Raw genomic sequence first — 16,867 nt, 5'->3', positions numbered from 1 at the left:
ATAAGTATTTCGTGATCATTTTAGTGTTCTGCTATTGCCACTTCAAAGTTGTTTGCTTTAGGTATTAAAAATACCAGTATGCATCACTAAACTGTCCAATTGGAGGAGAGGTATGCTAATTTCTGTGTTGATTTGAGATGAATCAAAATATTCACAGGACAGCTGTCCTTGTTTATTTTGCTGCCCACTGATGTTCTCCATAAAATAGACCATTGAAGTCACAAACATAAAGAAACTTAAAAAAGAACATAATTAATTTGCTGACGGGAAAAGGCTGTATAGCAGACTCACACCCGATATTTTGCCACACAGTTAGGAGTGATAAAAGTGAAGAATCAACATAAATACTACTCAGCATGGAGACATTTTTGGCTCCCTGTTCATTTGCCATTGGCACATACTATACCGCTACAAATATTTATTCTGGTCAGTGCGTGTGGTTACATTTTCTGTGGGTCGAGTCTTATTCGTTGTGGTCAATGTGCAACATTGCAGGACGTGCTTTGAGAGTGTCTTCATTTTTTAAAGATACATGTCTACTGTATTGCTCGAATCTGCATGACAAGTCGGATTAAATTGCTTTTCATACACTTCATAGCCATTGTGCCATTGCTGTAAGTCAAACAACAGTCCTTGGTTGCATCAGCCCCCTAGCATCTGCGCTGACAGGTCTGGGCCTGGGGTGTCAACGCAAGTGTGATTGTGAATATATTTGTTCGACATTAGATGAAATGGGTGACATCCCGTCAATGGCTTTCAGTTCATTTCCGTTCAAAGGTCCCTCCTATTTTGGATTTTTTTTGGGGTGTTGCTCTCTGATAGAAGACTCATCTAACGTACCAAGAAATCTTATATTTACAAGACAAGTTGACATTCCCACTCACTTGCACACCTGTGATGCAGTGACTTGTTTTAAATGCGAGAACAAAGACACAACCGGTGGGTGATAACACGTCTCCACTTTAAAATATACACCATGGTGACAGAATATCTTAATTCACACATATAGACTGAATTGTTCACCACCTCATTGATATTCATTAGCGTAAACACCTTATATGACACCCACCTGCCCGCTTCGCTGGTGAGATAATATTTGTTAAAGCACATCCGTTTTAAATGGAAGACCATCCAACTGGAAGGGCATTTCGACATGGTTAACACGTGTAATATTAGTTTGATGTTCAAGTCAGAGTAAATAACACCACCAGTTTTCATGGCGGTTAACTACAACAAAACCTTTTATACACTTTCAGTGTGCAGGCTATATAACGAGAGTAATCACATGCAATAATTAAGAAAATAAACCTCTAAACCACGTAGTAAATTGTGCTTTGATGATCAGGAATGGTGTGTGTATTGAACATTTCTTATCATTTAAAAGGTGTACAACATGATGTTTTTACAGAGAATAACAGCCTTTGTTCCAATTTGCATGACAGAGTAAAGAAAATCCTATACAAATAATGTAGATATATAATATAAATATAATATTCAGATAAGTATGTTTAATTATGACCTCATTACAAATGTTTACAAAAGTGGATCAACCCAAACAACACACCGTCGTGTTAAAAAAAAAATAGTGGTAAATCAACATTACAGTGAAAGCAGAGACCAATAAATAGGTCGTAAATTAGAGGTGCACAGAGCATTTAATAAGGAAGACGATTGTCAGTGAGTGCAGTTTACTTACATTCATACCAACAGGAGGAAGAATCGTTCCAGGTCAACTCAAACATTTGTAACATATAAAATTTATTTGTATTATTTACGGACTCAAACACTTAGACATGCATTGTAAATTGAGCTTCTGTTACTACCTTAGCATCTCTTTATTACCGTATTTTCTGAACTATAAGGTGCACCGGACTATAAAGCGCACCTTCAATGAATGGCCCATTTTAAAACTTTGTCCTTACATAAGGCGCACCGGACTATAAGGTGCACCATTAATGCATCATGTCAGATTTTTAAGCAAAATCAAATCATTCTACATTTTCATCCATCCATCCATCCATCAATTTTCTGAACCGCTTAGTCCCCACGGGGGCCGCGGTTGTGCTGGAGCCTATCCCAGCCGTCATTGGGCAGTAGGCGGGGGAAACCCTGAACCGGTTGCCAGCCAATCGCAGGGCACACAGAGACAAACAACCATTTGCACTCGCACTCACACCTAAGGACAATTTGGAGTGCTCAATCGGCCTACCAAGCATGTTTTGAGATGTGGGAGGAAACCAGAGTGCCCGGAGAAATTCCACGCGGGCCTGGGGAGAGCATGCAAACTCCACACAGGGAGGGCTGGAGGTGGAATCGAAAACCGCACTCTCCTAACTGTGAGGCGGACGTGCTAGCCAGTGCGCCACAGAGCCACCCCATTCAACATTTTATCTTTTTTATTTAAACTTCAGACGGAACAAATTACTTTATAATCACAAAATAATGATCCATAGTCTTTTTGATTCATGATTCATAGTCTTCAGCGGGCCACTTTTGATCGATTTCATGACACAGTGCTTCAGGCCAGTTTAAATTTAGGAATTTGGTCCATATATAAGATGCACCGGACTATGAGGCGCACTGTCGGCTTTTGAGAAAATGTTAGGTTTTTAGGTGCGCCTTACAGTCTGTAAAATACGGTACCTTCTTTAGAGGGCTCTACCATTGGATGACACAGCTGGACAATTGAGGCATCTCGGTAAACAGTACAGTTCAGGGTTGTTTGTAGAGCTTGCAGAACTGCAAAGGAAACTGAAAGGGTAATCAATAACTTTATTTAATTTATATTGACAAGCCAGCATTATCTTGACCTGTTCAGCTTGTGAACATCTACTTTACCAATATGTGTTTATTATTAAGTACGACAGTGGCTAGAAAACCATTTACACATCAAAACTGTAGTTAGGTCTCTCAATGAAAAAATAAAACAAAATAAAAAAACAACCTGAGTTTCTATTGTTTAGTACCAAATTGATTCCATCTTGCTGATATCATCTATTAATAGAAGCAGAACACCACACAAGTCTAGTCCCTTGTTCATGAAAACGACTCAAGATGGATCCTTGGCATGTTGACGCGATCGGAGGTGAGAATGTTTTGAAAGGTGCCTATTATGCCGAAGGCTTTGCACAAACCTGCGACATGCCCGCATGCGACTGAATTGAACTATCACAGAAAAAATATCCTTTGTGGCTCCACATACTGTATATTGTAAAACGGTGATGGGCAACTTAAATGCTGGATAGGCTGACAACTGAAGGGAGGGACACAGAGGATGATGGACCCCCTAACCAGATGTATGACAAAAATGCTATTTTAGATATGGAAAAAAACTATGTGCAGACTGCACGTTCAAAATATATGCTTTAAATACATTTAAATTCAACTCAAATGTATTTATGGGGCGACATACAATGTCCTGCACATGGAGCAAAATTCAGCATTTATTGTTGTTGATGACTTCATCAACAATTAATTAGTAACAAAGACAGTTAAAACATAAAAACAGTAAAACCAACCCAAGTCTCGTGCTGAGCTAAAACATAAAACTGGATCTTCAAACAAGTTTTAAAAATGGATAGTGAGGGGGCTTGAGACTGAGCAGTCAACGTTTTTGACACAAAGCAGACTCTGAGAGCTTGGTTTTTAGATGCCTAAAGTAAGTGAAGTATAGAAGCAGGATATTTTGGGTGTCAAAAGCACCTGGATTTCAACTAATGTGTAATTGTATGTCCAAAAGGCAATCTTTGTTATCGTATTGTGACAGTAGTTCTCTCTTTAAGCATGCATTATTGTTTGGCTATGCACTAAAACTAAAGTTCATGTGACTTTTGAAATTTGTATTATTCATTAGTTAAAGAACTGTTGCTTTTATAGGCTGTTGCTCCCTCCCTTTCAGTCTTATCTCACCATGCCACGTCATGTGCTGTCACACGTTTAGTTACGTAAATGGTTCCATTATTTTGCATGTCAAGAAATTGCTGAAATCTTGAAAATCCGAGACACTTCCAAACAATCAGACACAAAGCTTTGGAGCAGTACCTTTTCGCCAGATTGCAACACTCGCAGGGTATAATGATATGCAATGTTAATTAGTGCCTTTGTGAAGCATACATTTGTGCTGTAACCGTGTCATAATGACAACACAGTGTGGTAGAGAGTTTTAGTCATCAAATGTGACTGTTTGGGATGGAGTAAATTGTCATGGTTTTGTAATTTCTCATAAAATAAAGTTAATTACAGAAATTACTGCATATATGTTAGTTCTGCATATATGTTTTGTTGTTTGTACGCTGTGATGAAAATGTTTTCTGAATTATGAAATCCATCATGTCAAACATTGGAAAGCACTTGGACTACTGTATGGACTGTAACTTTAGCAATTTAACCCATTTGCATTAACCCCCATGCATATCTACGCAGTCTACTATTATTCAGTGGATGGGGGCAAGAGTGTGTGAGTGTGCGTGCGTGCGTGCGTGCGTGTGTGTGTGTGTGTGTGCGTGCGTGTGTGCGCGCGTGCGCGCGCATGTGTGTGTGTGTGCGCGCGCGTGGAGATGGTGGGGTGGTGCAGCGCGGGCCAGGCGTGCAGTACCATAGCTTGATCTGTGGCATATGGCTTTCAAATGACCAGCTTACACTTTGTCTGTCTAAGATCTAAATCTGCTATTAAAATAAGACTTTTTAAGTCCCTTTAAACACTGCAACTATAATAAGATTATGTTTTTTATAGGATTCAGTGAATTATCAATTTATTATGAAAAGACTTGCTTGATCTTAAGAATAGATTTAAATCAATGTTTCTTTTCCCCTTTTACATCGAAATCAGTTTTACTATGTGCAATATTGTGCGTGAACCATTTCCAGCAAATGTTATCCTTTTTGATCCTGGAAGACTAATAATCTGATTATAGGTTTGCTGTGTGTATGTGGCACTAACATTCTGAACCCTTCAAAATGTTTGTAGTAGCTTTTCGACTTAGTTTACAGCAGACCGATTTATGACTACGCTTCCCCAAAGCACTTGATCTGGCGAAAAGAAACACCGGCACCATGTGATTTTTTTTTCTTTTTTAATTTTTTTATAACCTCATCTCAAACCTCTAGCCATTATTGTCTCACAGCCAATAGTGAGCTTACACTTTAGACTGGAATTCAGCTGTCTAGACAAAATCCGCCCAAGAATAAAGGGATTTCATGGGAAGGCTTTATTAGTGTGATTGGAGCAAAGCAGTACCAACCACAATACACCAGTTTAACTTTGTGTGTTGTACCCTTCACCATTATTTGACAAGACTCCTGGATATGTACAGTTAACTTGCATTCATTATTTGGATCTCAGTTTCAGTATGAGGCTTCTCAAATGCTATTAGTAGTAATGAATGTGCTTCTTAATTACATTCATTCGTGCAAATTTCCGCTCCCCCATTGAATTTTTCTGTGGAAACAATGTGACACTGACCAATGGCATATCATTTGCAACGCGACTAAATCCATTCAGCGTCGGACAATTAGCTATAATTAGTATTACAATATCATCAGCGACCAGAGGGAGAGACCGAGCTGACATGAAGGCAAAAGAGGGATCCTTGTTCAGAGGATTAAACGTCCACTGGACAAAGAAGCAGATAATTAGTTGACTACAGGTTAGTAAAATGAACTAACTACAACAGTGTATTAAATATAATTGTATCTACATTTTAGAACTACTTTCGATTACTGCTGATTAATGCAATGACATCTCTTTGATAGAGATGCCCCAGCAGTAACACACTTTTCACAACCTTTCACTTTTGACAACTATAAGCATCAGTGGGCTAATTAAAAGCAAAGTCCTGTGCTCAAGGCAATATCCTAATACATAATGTTACTGATGGGCATATTCATTTCTTTCACTACAGTATTCTGTCACTTCGCTGACAGCCTTTGAAACTTGTGGCCTCAACAGTTATTGAACAAGTTAAAAATGTTAACTGTGAATGTTACTGCATTTGCAGGTGGTGAAAGAAAAGTAATTTATTTGTTTGAATGCTGCTATAGCAGTTTTATCATATTCAGAACGGAACAGTTTTGCAGCAGATTGTTAAATGCTGGCCAGCGAACCCAAACTAGTTCACTCGTTTATATAGTTAGCTTTTTTCCTTAGTTCTTTAGTTCTAAGGAATAAAAAGTGTTTACAAACCTTCTTCATCGAGGGTTGCTGCTGATAAACAAGACTTTGAATTCCCCACCATTTTAATTATCCTGGAGTGGCAGATTTGAAGAGTATTTTTATTAGTGACAGTATACTGTCCGTGTATGTTTCATTTATGCCACACTTAAAATGGTTGTCCACCCAATTCCTTTCTGTTGCAGTTAGTATCCTAAAATGTATGAGATAACATCTTCAAACTCCCTCTTCTTTCCACATCATTTGCACCAGTTTGCTTCCTCTCACTGCTATATATTCTTGCTCATATAAATAAATAAAAGCTTTTGTGCCTTCTGGCTCCCAGAACTTTTTACAGCTGCCCCAGTGGGCTTGCAACAGAGCTAAATGAAGCAACAGTGAGTATTAACCTACATAGATTGGACCGTTCCTTTTAAGATGGTTTTATTTTTTTTTCCTTCTTTTTTTTTGACCAGCGGGGGTATAGAGCTGAGTCAGAAGGGGATTTAGATGGACTCCTCTGTATCCTTCTCAACCGATAGGGATTTAGTGGAAGTGCTCAGTTCTTGGAGGTGAGGTGGAGGGGAAGCCTTGTTTTATCTGGTTCAAATGCCACACTAGTTGTCTCAGAGAAAGAGAGTGAGAGAGAGAGAAAGACAGAGAGAGCAAGAGAGAGAGAGAAAGTGACAGAGCGAGAGAGCACGAGAGAGAGACAGAGACAGACAGAGAGAGAGAGAAAGAAAGAGCGAGAGAAAGGAGTTATTGATTTTGAGGAGTCTAGTCAGCTTTCCGAAATCTCCCTCTACCCTCCTTCAAACTATTGAAAAGTATCATGGTCGAAACCTGTTTCCTCTGTGTCTCTGGTGATGTTGAAAGTAATAGCACTGTGGACATCCAGACAACCACCTCACCCCTGATTCTCCCCATTGACAATTATTTTGTGTTCTCACTGAAATACTCAAGTTTGTGGTTGTAAGGTCACAAAATGTCAATAATTTTAAGAGGTATGAATACTTTATCAAGGCACCGCATGTTCCTCTCAGCTTGTAGCACTATGTGGCAAAGTAAAATGACATTTCCACCACACTTGCAAAGTCATCAAAGAAATAATCTGCATTTTACATTTAAATCAGCATAATTAATAGTTTAAAGGCAAATTTAGCCTCCCCATTTTACTTGCATATTTCAATCAGACTCAGTTCATTGAAAATATACAGTCATCTGCAGAAAACATTAGTAACATTCATAATCCAAGGTTGTTGACCTGGTTGATCAAAGCATCAATGCTTAATGTGTCATAGCTTGACGAAATGAAAACATCTTGGTATATTTTGAAGGCCCTGTCTGGCAGAAAACATCAAACTGTCATTGGTTAACAACAGGAAAACACAGACTTAATTATAAAAAAGTCTCAAAGGGCTTCACATGCCTACATTTAAAAAATATCTGATCTTAATCTGCAGAAGAGCAAGAGGAAAAACTCCCCAAAACCCATCTGGGTTAAAAAAAATAAGAGACCTTGAGAAGTGACCGGATTTGGGGGAGTCCCTCTTCCAGGACAAACAGGCTGCAAATTGTAATTGTTTTAAATGAGGTACAGAACTCTTTAAACGAACTTCAGGGAAGAAGGCTCTCTTATTGATTTATTATCAAATTATTTGATACTTTCAGGAAAATATTGCAATGCATATGAAAATGTAGTTAATGACGTAATGCGTCTTTTGAGGCTTTCACCATATCGAGCTTCTTTCATGCATCCAGTCTGATGTTGTTTCGGGTATAATTTCAGAGAATTTAACATTAAAGCAGAACTTGGCTTGATACTGTTGAGATTCTCTTTCAAATTCACTTTGCAGTGCTGTGGATTGAGGGGGCTTTTCAAAGACCTGTACAATTAAAGTACACATTCTGAAGTTGTTAACGTGTTTTTTAAGTCTTATGTCTGGTTTGGGAAAGGATCAATAGCTGCCAGATTTGATCGCATCCCTGGACAATATATTTTGAACTAGAAGGGAGGGAAAGCCACTTCAAACAAGAACGAAGGCTCAAAGGCATCAGTCAGCAATTCACTTTGTTCCATTTGACCGACTCTGATTCCAAAACTGGAATATTGCTCTGGCTACATATTAAACCAGTGAAATGTTTGGGTAGGAGAGAGGTGAACAGTTGTGCTCCTTCATCCCGTCAGACTGATGTGATCTCACTAACACCAAGCATGAATCATTTAAAGCAACATTCCTGAAATCTAAACAGGGCAAGTTATTTGTCGGTCGCCAACCGTGCGTGTGACGCGAGGTGCTGAGGGCTGTGTAGTAAATATTTATATCCCCATTTAATTTGATCCAGTTGGAACCGTGCTGCTAGTAAACACTCTCTTAAAGCCAGAGCTCCTGAAATAATAACTTACCTGATCTATTAAAGTTTTACGAAATCTCACCACAGGAACAGCATCTCACACTACCAAACATTTCTCCAAAGTCCTGCTGTTGTCTATAACCCATATTTTATTTAAGGGATTTGTTATTGATATTCTTTCTACAAGTGCCACTCATCAAACGCATATACAGCATGTATATCTTGAGTGTGTTGCTGCTTTAGCGTTGTAGTTTGCACTTCAACCTGGTAACTAACACATGGTAAATAATCTGCTTCTTAGGAGCAGGAACTTTGAGGGTAACATGTTTGGCTATAAACTCGGTCAAGGGGTCAGAGTTCAGCTTGTTTCGTCTATCAATGAAGCCATTGTACTCCGGCTTTGAACGTGTTATGTTTCAGTGTAACCAATAGTGGGGTTTATTGTTAACTACTGCATTAGCGAGGCTGAGATGAGGTTAGAGAAAGTGCATCGCCCTGTTCTCTCTTCCCCCGCATGCCATGTCCATCCTCACATCCCTTTAAGGCTCTTTCAGATAAAAATGCAAGGTCCCATCCCGGTCTCATTTTTCACATGCTTTCCGTCTTCAAGGGTAAGGATGGCCTCTGCTCAGAAAGACTTATTGACCGAAATAACAGTGTGTCAATATGGCTCCTGAAGGCTAAGTGGACCTGAGAATCCCAGCGGTTGTATTTCCAACTCTCAGCTCGTGATGCTATTAACTTGATATGCAGTAGAAATGCAGGTCCAGAAATGAATACAAAAGCCATCCTATTTTTTTTTTCAAAGCTAAGAACAAAAGGTTAAACAATCCAAAACATGTAAGTTATTCGATGGAAAAAAAAATCCTAACCTGATAGGTTGTACAAAATGGATGCTGATCAACAAACACCAAGCTTGTCATTGCACCACTAATTTAGATGACTGAAACAGGTAATGTTTTTTAGAAGTATTAATTTAAGTCCTTTAAGTAAAAGAACAAAGTAAAGAATCTGTAGTGTACTACAAAAGTAAAAATTACAATTTATTGTTAATTATACATAGTTTTGATATCTTGGCACTACAGAAAAGCACAACTGCCCTCCACACAATATAGTATCACTCTTTTATTAATTTGCATGTTATGCATACAAAGAAGAAAAAAAAAATCCTGGACACAGCTTTTCTGCAATTAATCAAGACTAAAATAACAAGAAAGTCCGCATGGGCAAAACAACACAACCATACAAATATAAATGAGCAAATGATGACAACTGACGATTTTTCTTACCTGCATAAACGTTTTTCAGATTTAATTTTTTGAACTGACAAAAGATGCTATTTTATAGGCTGACACAAGACTGTATTTGTCACAAATTATTCTAAATATAATAAGTATATGTATAATATAAATATAAAATATAAAACAATTCTCCTTGAAAAACGCCATGGATGTTATCATGCATTCTCAAATCTATTCTGTCATAGTTTGGAATTCTCCCTGATTCACATTCCACTGTCACTGCAGTTCCTGTTTTTCGCCCCCCAATATTTCAATAAATCCGTCAATCAAAATCAGATGACCTTACCTTTCCTTTAAAAAAAAATCTCAAATCAGACATGACATCAAGAATTGTACTTCATAGAGCTTTTCTCCATGACTATGCAACATTATTGTGACGTTTCTCCCATTTGTATTTTTGTTCTTTTGCCGTAAAAAATCACAATGAGATTAGATGCAATTTTGATGAGATCCAATTTAATGTGATAGCTGCAGTATTGCTGCAGTCACATAAGTGATTGGATGACAGACGGCTACAGCTACGATGCCATCTGTCTGAATTTCATGCACGAGCATATTTCAACCCAAATATGCCAGTCACAGCCACTGTGGTTTGGCGTACACGTTCTGTAAATTTCATGGCGAACACTTCACATATAGCCACCGTTCTGCAAACATGCACACGCATGAATTCCGCCAAACTTATTGTCAGTTAATTCAATTGGCTGTGACGCATCAAAGTATGCCGGTCGGAGCCCGTTATATATTTGTACTGGGTTATGGCTAAAGATTTAATTGAGGTGTAGAATTGCAAGCAAGTACAGGATTGGTTCTCACTATGGGACCCTGATCAATGCACTGACTGCTTGATAAATTGGCATCCACACGCAAATGGATCACTTCAAAAAGCACTTCACCGGATGATAAGACAGACAAATGGACTAAGAGCATGGCAGGAGTTGTAGTGAATGGGTGCATGAAGAAAAAGTGGAGGAAGATAAAGGTGATGTTGAAGGAGTATATTTGGAGTTGGGCCCTGCAGGACATGTTTGGCTTAACATAAAATGACAGGTGGCTTTCAAAGGGCTCGAAATCGAGCACATGAACTCGGTTGTTGTGTACCCAGCTCGCGAGACCCGAGCATTCATCACGTTCTCCGTGGTTACGAGGCGCCTGTGCGCCAAGGCGCTTTGCAAGGCATCTGTGGGAAGCTCAAGGCGATGTAACGCTCATGAGGTCAGTCAGCTGTCTGCCATTCCGTGCATGCAGAAGCAGACCTGGTGCGCAGGCGGTGCCAGGAGCTCTGGCAAAGCGTCAGACAGACTGTGTCCCTTTGTCCCTGTTTCCCCCAGACACCTGCATGATTGCACTGATATGACTTGACTTCATTCAGCCAGGGGCCCCACCGGATTTCAAGAGTCAAACATCTGTCATGCATAGTCTCCCCCTGCAGGCAAAGGCCGTGCACCAATCAGAGGAAAATATTCACGGAAGAGTTTGAATATGCAACATTAAAATAGAAACAATTGTGAGCATTTCAGTGCAATCTGAAGGAAGAAATGTTCTAATTACTTCATGACAGTGAGTTTATTACTTGCATTATGTATCTGTTTATTTGTCGGTGCAGTTGTGCAACAGTGGTGGCAAATAATAGTGGGGAATGCTGGGCCAGGTATTAAGCCATTATAGTTGGGGATCCATGCCTTTGACTTGTAAGCGATTGGCAAGGAACGGCTATCCACCTAAATTTGAATGATCTGCTTACTAATCTGGCCACAGTTTATGGGAAAACTTTTTGCAGTGTTCACTCACTTTTTGCGGGTGATACATCCCATGAGCCCACATAATAGTAGAGGTTGACTTTTTTACGCCCCTTTTAAGACATTACCCCCCCACACACACATACACACAGTTTCCACCCATCTAACCACCTGTTACACTGCGTATGTTATGCCTCCGCAAGCAAACGATAATAATAAAACATCTACTTGAAATGCTATATTTTGTTTCTCTTTGGCTTCAAATAGCTGACCATAACCAGAATTATTTGTCGCATCGTGCCAAAGGTTAAGTGTTGGTGGATTAATGCGCCTTTGTGTAAATGTATGAATTGTTGTGGAAACCAAAAATAAGCATCTTTTGACGTTGTTGTGGAAGTTCTTCTTGTTCTTCCGAAGAAAACGAAGAAGAAGTAGCTTCCGCCGGATGTAGAAGAGTGGCAATCATGTCAAATTGGATTGCACCTTTGGCTACAATGTGATGCAGGATTCTAAGACATTCGAAACAATTTTAAACTGAAACTGAAAATTTTCACATAGTTATTCATCAGGCGTTTTGTCATCCTCATGAGCTGTCGGAGGGACAGCACACTCCGCTCCCATTAATTTCCGAACGCAACAGTTTACTTTCCTTGTACTGCTTGCACTGGGCGATGGGTTTTGGTGCACTCTGAATAACTGAATGGCACATTTGAACAACATTCAGATTTTCCAAATGGTCTGAGTAATGCAGTATGCTCGAATCGTATTTTAGCATGGACCCATGATGAGGGAACAGGGATATTAGGGGTGACCAGTTCTAATGTTCATGTTCATAATGTTCATTCTGACTTTTTTGTCTGGTCTGGCGAAGAAGAAAAAATTCGAGAAAACAAATGAAATGGTCACAAATGAAAATCCGCGATAGAATGAAGTCACAATAACAGAAAATAAAAGTAAGGGGAAAGCAAGAAGATTACATAGAGAGTGTATAAGTTCACATTGTTGAGAGGAAAGTGTCCTGGAGCAAGTCACAGGCAAGAGGTGACAGCCCAATCTCAGTTTGGATCAAATCTGCGACCACTGCAAGCGTGCCCTTGATTCTGCAGTTGGTTTAACTCGGCAGGTCACCAAGGGGGAAGCAGATGTTGTCTCTAGGCATGTCCCGCTGCTTCCACAAGAGCTCTGGCTGGTGTTGTTAAGTTTACAGGTGCAGAGGAGGGTGGTGGATGGAGCTGGTGTGTGGGGACGCTAAGCTCCCGTTCGGATGCCATAGGCCAGTGCCAGGGAGGCTGTAATGGGCAGATCTGCTCATTTTGATCCACTGAGGTATAATAATGGATGATCAGGCCTGCTGTCACATCTGTGAGTCACTGGTCCATAGCATAACACAGCCTTAAAGCCACACATGGCCCTGTGGACAGAGGTGCCATGGGGTCACATGCTGGCTTAGTATACAAGTTGGGAAGAACAATAGAAAAAGAAAACTTCTTTTTAAGTTGATTTCCGACAGTGCATTTCATACAAGGGGTTTAGGAATTTTCCGTCCTTTTTTGTGTTTGCAAAATTATGTTTCCCATTTTTTCATTGAATGATGGAATTATCCAGATATACGGTGCGTGCGTGCGTGCTTGTGCTGTCAGTTGCTGAAAGAAAGTGCACTTTTAATGTGCAATATTCATCAAAAAAAGCAGTGAAGTGCAGTCAATGTGCAAAAAAATAAAAAGAGAACAGAAATAAATTCCTAATTGGTACTTTTAATACCTTTACAGAGATAAATAAGAAAGGGCTGCAAATAAACATTCCAGTACTTAAAGCTTAAAACCTGACCTAGTTTGTGTTTGTGTGCTTTTTTTTTTTAAAATATATTCATTGTTGTTCTTGAAAAACATCAAATCCTATTCAGTAGTTGGTGAATTGACTATAATCATTATTATTCCGCACACAATCTATGCAGAAACCAGACACATTAGTGTAGTGTGAAGACACGCACACGCGTATAGATCATACACCTTGGCGTGCATGCAGCAAAGCAAAGCTCTCACATAAAGAAGACACAACACAAAAAGCCAACATAGACAGCCGAAGCATATTTGGAAGCTTCTATTGTGGTTACAAAATGTGTAACGATTCACAGCAGTGCAACATCACCTTAAAAATGAAAGTTAAGATTTCAAAGAGGATCAATATGCAGCCACCAAGGTGAACATTGAAGTCAGAGTGACTTTGCTTTCTCAAAGAAAGGAAGTCTAACCCCTTATTTCTTGTCATTGTTTGCCGCTAGCGATCCGATCAAATTGTAATCACACAATTCAGCCTCATTGATTTCAGTTTACCACAGATTATGTTTGATGAAATAGTTGTGGGGTTTTTTTCTCTTTCAGAAGCAATTACCCAGCAATAAGAATTTGATACCACAGGCTATTTGGATCCGTGATGTCGCTGTATTATATATTTGTTTGCCTCGTGTCTTCTGTTTCACACTCCTATTTTATAGTTAAAAAAAACTTGTGAATACTGTATGAAAAACAACCCCTACATATTCCTTATCATGCTGTTACTGCTGCACTTAGTGTTAGTGTGTGGCCTTAGTGTGTGACTTTGCGATTTCCCGTTTCTGTTGGCTTTGTCCATTACTGTCAGCCTCTAGTTTGTTCTTCAAACAAATGGCCAAGCAAAGCTGTGATGTGACCAGAAACTTCTTTTGATTGACCTATCTGAGTCTGTGTATAGGGAATCATTAGTGTTTTGTGCTGTCATATTGGTAAATAAACTAGAATAAGTAAAACATCAGACAGATTTTGTTTTTACCAAGATCCCAAATAGTAATATCTGAAATAATGTCCTATCTTTAACATAGGGATGGAAATGAAAACTCTTTTATTTTGATAAATCAATAAAATACTCTACTGTTTAAATGATTATTAAAATAATTGTTAATTGCATCCTTACTGGCTATTGGATGTACAGCTATGAGCCTGTGCTGCAGAATATTGTGTTTTTGACCAGCGCAGGCAATCTGCTCTGGGAGAGGCTAGCACCAGATGTCACTGTGCACTGAAATGACCTCGACACATAGAAATGCAGTATGCGTAGCAGTTTTGTCAGGTGATGTTGCATGGTTACTTCTTGTGACTTGCTCTAAGTCAATTTAAATGATAGAGGAATAGATGATACAGTATGTTGCAATAATTATTTTGCCATTTGCCAAATTTTTACATGAGTAGAAATGTTCTCCTCCCCTTTACTCTCATTTTGATTGTGCTACCTTGCACTGCACTGTGATGATTTGTACCAGGCTTTCAGAGGGCCTATTAAAAGATGCATAGTCAGCTCATCTCAGGTTTGATAAATCCGATTAATTTAAATTAATCAATTTGCATGTACTCCTACAATGCGCACACTGAACTGGATAGCAATTTAACATGTCTGGCAGATGCAATCTTGGTTACCAGTAGTTCAGCTTCCACATCTGTTTGCTTGAAATTGAATTTGCATCTGTCTTTGAACGTGCAAATTCATACAAAATCACGCACCATGTCTGTATAAAGTTACACATTATTAGCATGGTTGCACAGTCAAACAGGAAAATTGTGATTACAGTAAAGCATGTTGAGAAAAATGCCTCTTCTTCCAATTTTCCAACATTCTACAATACGTTTTACAATGTCGTGATGTGAATCTAGGAGTGCTGCCTTGACGAACAACAGGCTACATGCGATCATTGGGTAGCTCATGCTACGATATGCTCTGGTAGCACATATCTTTGTGAGCAGCTGTTTTCACTGATGAAAATGAACACAACATCACATGGGAGTCGCCTCAGTGATAAACACCTGGAATCCATCCGGAGAATATTTACTCCACAGAACCTCATCCCAATCAAAAACTTGTTGACAAGATTCCAAGTTTCAGAAGCAAAGAAACTTAAAATTCCTGATTTGGAAATATTTTAACTTATCTGAAACTGTTTTTTTTTTGTTTTTTGACTCTAGATTTCCAAATTCGCATAATTGCTACAGATATTTTAAAGTATGTTCAGTTTAAATTATTCTGATAGTACCCTGTCTGTTTCTATGCACAGTTATACCGCTGTGGACAGGGGGATGTTGTGAGTGAATTATCCACTCTAAAACACTGTATGTAATCAGATGCAATCTTCAAAACACGTGAATATTCATGTTAATTGTACTGGATATTGGTATTGTTTTAATTCAAAATATAAAAATAAGAAATCTAAAGCACATCATCTACAAAGTATGTAATTATTTAACATACACATTAGATCAGATACAACATTGGCAGTGAAATGATTGAGATTCAAAGAAGCAGCAAACTGTAGTTTAATATTCCATGTATGAATGCTAAATTGGGGAGTCTTATTATTTTAAAATAGTGGTACTGCTTGACAGACAGCAGTGCCATACAAATGTGTACTATTAAACTGATGTAAAGTTTAAAACGTGCTTTAGCCAATTTTAACAGTAGCACAGTAAACAACTAGGATTAGAAATCTGATAACGGCTGATAAAGAATCGCATTTTGAACTATAAAATTCCTGAGATATATGATGACAAATTGTTATTTTTTGATTCGGAAACCATGTTGAGAAACCATGTTTCATTACTATAGCATTATACTTCTTTCTTTCTGCCTAGATTTTATAGCACTCCCTGAAGGCAATGGCACCCTGCAAATGTGCCGAGCTGGCCAAAAGGGCCAATGCATAAAAAGTATAAAGGGGCCATCCTTTCTGTCTGTGTTATGCTCACCATAATTTGCTTTTGGATGCAGCAGGTTCCGGTAATATTGCTTAACAGCAGCTCGCACAAAGTCAGCTGGCTGTAATGTTTCCCTTTTTGGCCATTCTGAGGAGATAATTCGATACAGTTCCGGACATAATGGCTGTGCTGCATCCTCCTAAATGTGCTTCATATGACAAGAGATACAAAATTTCCCCAACAATTTCTGAAGTTAGGCTATTTGATTGGTTTGATGTTTACCAGATGATCATATCAGCTCTTAAGCGTACCGTATGCGCTTTTCTTTCAGTACAGGGCGACTTTTAGTAATGGGAATCAATGTACATGCGGTCTGTTTTTTGTCATGTTAATGTTGTTCCATCATCTGATCTTGTCAAATACTTTTCAAAATTTTGTCTGGTCATGATTACAAATTGAAATTGAAAATGCTATTTTTTTTTTACACGATGTGTCCTCTCCATTGACTACGTATTAGTCCGAAAGCTCTCTTATATATTCTTGAAATGAGAAGCAAAGTTAAGTGAATGTCAGCATGCTGTGACCCAAAAAACAACTCAGCCTTTC

General features: G+C 38.8%; 1 protein-coding gene across 1 annotated transcript in view; it reads left to right on the top strand.

The window, feature by feature from the left end:
* pcdh11 (protocadherin 11) overlaps positions 1 to 16,867 on the top strand; it is a 227,548-nt gene that overhangs the window by 177,066 nt on the left and 33,615 nt on the right. The gene's annotated exons all lie outside the window — the stretch shown is intronic.

The sequence above is a fragment of the Syngnathus leptorhynchus genome, chromosome 2 (genome assembly GCF_054491065.1).
Source record: "Syngnathus leptorhynchus isolate UIUO chromosome 2, UIUO_Slep, whole genome shotgun sequence".
NCBI lineage: Eukaryota > Metazoa > Chordata > Actinopteri > Syngnathiformes > Syngnathidae > Syngnathus > Syngnathus leptorhynchus.
The sequence above is the reverse complement of the archived record's forward strand: the minus strand, read 5'-3'. Positions and strand labels throughout refer to the sequence as shown.